Source organism: Equus asinus, chromosome 9 (assembly GCF_041296235.1).
Source record: "Equus asinus isolate D_3611 breed Donkey chromosome 9, EquAss-T2T_v2, whole genome shotgun sequence".
Classification (NCBI taxonomy): domain Eukaryota; kingdom Metazoa; phylum Chordata; class Mammalia; order Perissodactyla; family Equidae; genus Equus; species Equus asinus.
This window is the reverse complement of record NC_091798.1, coordinates 79712292-79719229: the sequence shown is the minus strand read 5'-3', so window position 1 is coordinate 79719229 and position 6938 is coordinate 79712292.

Genomic DNA, 6938 nt, shown 5'->3' with positions numbered 1-6938 from the left:
TGATGAGTTTGGCAAAGAAGAAACGAAATGTGACCCTTTGGGCCACCCACCTGACTTCCCCCTGAGTGATGGGGGTGGAGCTGGGGAACAGGCTTCCTTCATTCAAGATTTAGATTTCTATCTTGGCTCAAAAGAAATTTTATCTCAGTTTTCCTCAAATCTAGGAGCAAACTCTCAAAATTAAACAAACAAACAAACATGAATAAACATGTAAAGGAGGGTACACCTGAAATATTGTCACTAAAGACCTGTGAGCGAATGTCCTCTAAGCCTCTAGGCATTTACAATACTGGTTTCTGGATGTGCCAGGCTATGTGAACAACAGGTAATTAAATCCTGACAATCAAAAAGTCAGACTCACAGTCAAAATGAGCAAATACACAATGATGATTATTATTATCATGATCGTGAAAAACAAGATGATTGTGGCTTTACCATGTGCCAGATCTTAGGGTACCCTCTGTATCTCATTTAATCTTCGCTACAAGACACTATTATTCCTAGTTTACAGAAGCAGAATCTTGGATCTAGAATTTGCCCAAAGTCATCCAGCTATTAAGTGGATGAGACAAGATTCAAGCCCAGGTCTGTTTGCCTTCAGGGTCTATGATATTATGAAAAAAGACACCAACACAAATACTCATTTAGTCAGGCATGTATGTGTGTGCATACATAATGGACATGAAAATTCCAAACACAGACTCAGGTATGTTAGCACGTGGCTTTGTTTCTCTATTACTGATCTTAGCCTAGCTCAAAAGCCTTAATTCCACTGCCAGTGGAAAACTGCATTTTGCTATTTCAAAACCCATTTTCTTTTGAGTAATTCTCTCTTAACGCAGGATTGCTATTTCTCTGTCTTCTCCCATCCACTTTTCTGGGGATAAGTTAGCTAAGGGAGAGGGAGAGTGGGGCATATATATCATACTGACATCAGGTGGGGATGGGGCCCTTGATCTTCCATCATCCTCTAACTGCTGGTCTTGGTTGAAGTAGAGCGCAAGCTGCTTGGCCCCACTGGCTTCTGCTGCTGATGCTCACTGGCATGTACTGTAGATGCCATGCCTAGGCATTCTGTAGCCTCCTCATCCTACTTCAGCTCCTTGGAGGCCCCTGGCTACTCTCAGACACCCAGGTGCCCCTCTTGAGAGCTGTGGCATCGGATGGGTACTCTCCTGCCCAGTGTGGGGTGAGGCTCCCCTTGGTTCTGCCCACCTCCCTCATCTACTCTGTTGCCTTTTTTTTTCAAAGATTGGCACCTGAGCTAACATCTGTTGCCAATCTGTTTTCTTTTTCTTCTTCTCCCCAAAGCCCCCCAGTACATAGTTATATATTCTAGTTGTGCTATGTGGGACACCACCTCAGCATGGCCTGATGAGCAGTGCCATGTCCGCGCCCAGGATCTGAACTGATGAAACCCTGGGCAGCTAAAGCGGAGCGCAAGAACTTAACCACTCGGCCACTGGCCGGCCTCTCTGTTGCCTTGCCAGTGGTAGGAAGACTAGCTGTATTTTACGCGCTCAATGGCTTATGAAAGAAACTCTAGTGCTCTGGCTCCTTCAGGCTCTAAGTCCTATGGAGCTTAAAGCACCCTTTCTTCTCTTGTCACTGTTGGCTTTCAAGATGATTCTATCTACTTTAGCCTTCAGAAAAGCTATCAAGTGCTTTACCTTACTTCTTTAATCTGGATCTTCCCTCCTTCTGAGGCAATGTTTTCCCCTAACCTACTGCTTGATGTGCGCAAACAAAGGAAATCTAAGGAAAAAAAAAAAACCCTCAGACATTATCCCCAAATAGTAACTCATAATATTTCTGTACAGAGAGGGATATGTGTGTTCATGAGTGTGAATAGTAATTTTTGCAACTTTCTCCTATAAGAACAGTGTCTTAACCTCAAATTTCCCTATAAATATGTGTTTTAGTCACTTTTCAAAATATATTCAGGATATATTACCTGTTAATGAAATGGAACTAACGTGTAAGGGGATCCTAGACTTTCATGCTTTGCAATTACACTTCCTTGGCAGGAAAGCAATTAAAATGTGTGAAAAGCATTATATCTGTGTGTGTGAACCACTAATCAAGCTGGCATTTTGCACCTTCATCATAATTGCCTTTTGTGTTAAAAGCAGTGCAAAAGTGAACCAGAAAATTTTAGCCACTCGGAAATTTCATTCCAATTTCATTGCATTCAGATAGTTGACATTTTCAGCTGAATCATGTATCACAAATTCATCCCCAGGTTCCCGCGTGCTGCTTAAAATCAATCTGATGCCGGACTGTGCTAGGCCCTTTAACACAAGTACCTGAGTCTCGGCTGCATGATTTGTATTTGAAAACCAGATGTTCTTTGTATCGTTGGCCATGCCTCTGCTGCTTGGCTGGGTCCTGTATGCCACACCAGAAAGCTCTCCTCTGTCATGAGATCACACGAAGCCCGCTCACGGGGCAAGCCTGACAGAGAGAGGAAGAAGGCAAATGGCAACTACACCCTCTCCAACTGCCATCTGCATACCATATTTTAGCAGATAAAGAGAACAATGAGAGCCCATTTGTGTTAAAACAAAACAAAACCCAAAAAGCACAAACTCATAGAAATACCTACATCCATATACATTTGCATGTGTTTAGAGAAAGTTTCAGAAAAATACACCAAAATCTTACCAGTAATCACCTTCAGAGAATAGGAGTGCAGAAGGTCAGCAAAGTGGACTTCTACGATCAACTTATACAACCCTGTGATGTTCTGATTTTTCCCCTCGTAAGTATAGTCTACATTATAATTAAAAAAAAAAATTACTTTTATGAAGGAGAACATCAAAGCCAGCATTCTAAGGGGACAGGTCATGTCAGAAGGGTAGTGTTTCCTTCCTTCTGATGCAGTCAGCTATGGGCACCAAGTCACAGAAGCCTTTCATTATGCAAAAGGAGCAAGGGAAAAACATGAGCTCTTTACTCGTGAGAAAGATGCAACAGAAGTGTACAGGAGCAGCTTTGAGGCACACTGGGGAGGAGGAAGTCGGAAATCTACAGGCCACAGTCTGACTCTTCTCCAATACGTGCCTCCCAAAGCTGAAAGAATAGACTTAGCACGTAAGTCACATCTTGCTTCTGTCTCAACAGGGACTCTCCCCAGTCACGCAGAAATCCAGTATATTAATGAAGTGAAGGAAGAGTGGCAAGCCCAGCTCTGCAGTTGAGACACAGCCCTGGCACACCTTCTGCTGACATGTGCCACTCCTGGAATGCTGGGTCACTCCACCCTCAAACTAACTTCTGGCTGAACTGGGGGTATCCTGGCTACAGCTGAGGAGAGGCTTCAGTCCGAGTTTTCACACTTGAACTTTTAGTTCAGGAGCAAAAGCCAAAAAATGCAACCTACCCCAAGCAACAGCCAGGATGTTGATGCTGCCAGGCAATTCCTGGCTCACTGGACCACCACCTCCTACTTTCTGGACCAGGAGGATACACCAGAGACCAACCTCCCGTGATTCAGGAGGCCTTGCTGACAAATCACTGATCCAGCCAGACTTCTTCCTTTGCTTGAGTTACTACCTGGTAATGAGTTGTGCACTTTGCAAAGTGTATTGATACTTTTACACAAGCAAGATTGGAAAAAATACATGCAACGTTTATTTTAAAATGTTGGCCTTGGGAACTAGAAATGTTTTAGGGGACATGAGATTTTATTTTTAGTACCATATCTGTTCTAACAAGCTTAAAACTTCATACAATAAGTCGCTCGCTACTGACATGTGAGTCATCATATTATCATCAGATTTCTAGTGTAGTGGCATTCTTTTTCTACAAAGAAGTATTAAATGCATAGGACTTAAAATACTGTAATAAGGCCCCAGCTGTATGGGAGAATAATTTTTAATCTATACGGAAAAGCTGACTATGACTTGACGTGAATCAACAGATTTGTGGTACCCATTAATACAATGTGATATAGTAAAGATGAGAAAAATCTAAGAATATTGAAAGAATATGTAGTGAAGGATCCTGCAGTTATAATAATGAAGCTTGTCTCAAAGCCTTGCTTCTGGATCTGGCGACAAAATACTTAATTAGCATTTTATTGCCATGTAATCTATCCATCTCACTTTATATTTAATTGGGAAATTTACTTTTAAAACTAAATTCTTGGGCCGGCCCAATGGTGCAATGGTTAAGTTCACACATTCTGCTTCGGCGGCCCACGGTTCACCGGTTCAGATCCCAGGTGCAGACATGGCACCGATTAACAAGCCATGCTGTGGTAGGCGTCCCACATATAAAGTAGAGGAAGATGGGCACGGATGTTAGCTCAGGGCCAGTCTTCCTCAGCAAAAAGAGGAGGGTTGGCAGCAGATGTTAGCTCAGGGCTGATCTTCCTCAAAAAAAAAAAAACTAAATTCTTGTCTTCACTTTCTTTTAGCCTTATTTTAAAAATCAAAAGTCACAGAAAAGTTACCTGGTTAAAGTTTACCTAATAAATGCTCACTAGAGACAAATTTGAACAATCTCCTGACTCCAAACCAAGTAGGCATTTTATTTGACCAATCTGCCTCCAAGGCTGTCATTTCCAGACAATTATGTTTTATTGCTGTGACAAATAAAAATGGCAAGCAATAGGATATATTGGAGAATATGCGGAAGCCATGTGGTATAAACCTAATTCGGCCTGACCTTGTCTTTCCAAAAGGGCCTGACCAAGGCCATTGGGCATGCATTGTATATCTGCTTTAGATATTCCCTATGTCAAGAGCAAAGGCCCTTGAGATAAAGGTGCAACCTCCCTCCCCCTCCCAACGTTGGCGGCTCCTTAAGGATTAAGCATCTTTCCTTAGGCTAGAAACTGATTGCTGCGCTCACCTGTGACCACCCAGCTCGAGACAATAGACTTGCCTCCTGCTACGCCCACCAAGATAGCAGACCCACTACCTGGTGTGTCCATTAAGCACTGTGCCAACAGGGCAATCTTGTGACTATTGTGGGAGGGACATTTCAATCATATGTAAAGCACCCTCTTTGGAGGTATATAACCACTCTGTACACCTCATTTCTTTGGTGCCCTTTCTTCCTTCAGGAAGAAAGGCCCCGGGCCATGGTCCTCAGATTTCAGCTCAGAATAAACTCACCCAAATTTTCATTTATAGATTGGTTATGGATTATTTTCGTTGACAGCTGCTATTTTTAATGCCATTTCAGAACTTTAATTTTATTCTTTCCTCCTCACTTCACTACTCTCACTGAGCCATCTATACTGTACCAGAATTGCACAACAGAGGGTGGAAAAACACACAGAACCTTGGAAAGTGTGAATAGGTTAATGGCTAAGTATCAGCAGAAATGCTCATAGGTTTTGGGACTAGTGGATCACGAAACAACAAGAATCTGTTTTCTTGTTTACAATGACATTGACTTTTTCTTAACAATGAGAGCATAGAATTTAAACTTTAAATCTGGGATTGTAAGAGGTTAATAACTATATTTTTACATCTTTCCAATTTCATCAGTTTATTTTTTAGCTCTGAAAATTTGCTGCTTCTTTGTACTAACCATAAGAGATTTGCATTCTTCATGAGCACATTGACTACACGAATGATGAATACTGTTGAGTAAGGAAAACTGAATTCCCTCTACTTGTTCCAACTTTGACCTTGGAGAAGACAGAAAGTTTTCTTATTAGGCATTGTTTATGGTTCATGTGTTCAGATGAAGCAAGCGAGGAAATCTGTCAGAGAAAAATGCACATTTCTCAGGAGATCAGACAAGAATGCCAGCCAGCATCCCATCAAAGAATAGGAATACATATAGGTCATATATTTGAAACTCCATGGTTTTGCTTCCAGTATTTTAAGCTTAAGTTCATGAGCTTGTTGACATATGAGAGTCTTCCTTTTTGGAAGTCCAAGCTGACTGAAAAACAAATTGTGAAATCACATGACAGACACATTGCATCACTCTCCCCGCACCCCACCCCCACACACTCCCCTCCCACTTTCTGTCTCAAGGGATTTCCTAACATCTGAGAGCATCATCAGTGTGAGTAAATTGACATTTAAAAAGATGAAGAGATGTTTTTGTAAGCCCCCAAAGCATTTACTCTTAAAAATCATATGTGGAATGAATTTACCATTGAAAGTTAATCTCAAATATGCTTGTATTTTATTCCATCTCAGGCACAGTTGAAAGAACAATGTTGTTTTGTGTTAAAACAATATTAAGATGGCATTTGCTTTATTTTACATATCCCTTCCAGTATTTGAGGAAGTAAGAAACAAAGAAGTGAAGTTAGAAAGTTAGTTTTGGTAATTTAAAAATCAGTGAAAAAGCCACAATGCTGTGAGTTCCGGTTGGTCTCCTTCCCAAAGACAGTGAGCATCAGGCCATTCTCACTGTAGATGAATCATCAATAAGGGGCAGGCCCAACAATAGCTGCTTCTGATAGAGAGCCCCGAAGCTGGAGAATTTCACAGCAGATTAGCTGTCTTATACTCAATAAATGCAGCTCCAAAGAGAATGCTGGTTCACCCTCAGTTTTGACGTTTTTTTCAACAAACTATTGTTATTTACTAATATATTATTAGTAACTGCTATATTAGCTATTATTGTTATTATTATCTGATTTGGTCATTTTACATTTCCAGTACAGAGATGAGTACTTGGCACATAAAAGGTAATCAATGAGTACTTATTGAATGAATGAATTACTCAGTCAATTAATCAAGAGATAAGAGTTACCACTTTGAGTAATTTTGCCCTTGTTTTACTGCGTAAAAAGAGCATCTGATGATTAGCTATATTTAATTTATTTTCTTGCAGACTCATCTTTGCTAAAACTTTACTTTTCTTCTCTCTCTGCTGCTGAGAATCACTGTGGGTGGAGACATCAGCTTTAAGTTGATTTCCTCCTCCTTGAGGGTGTCATCCATATATACCTCTTTTCAGCC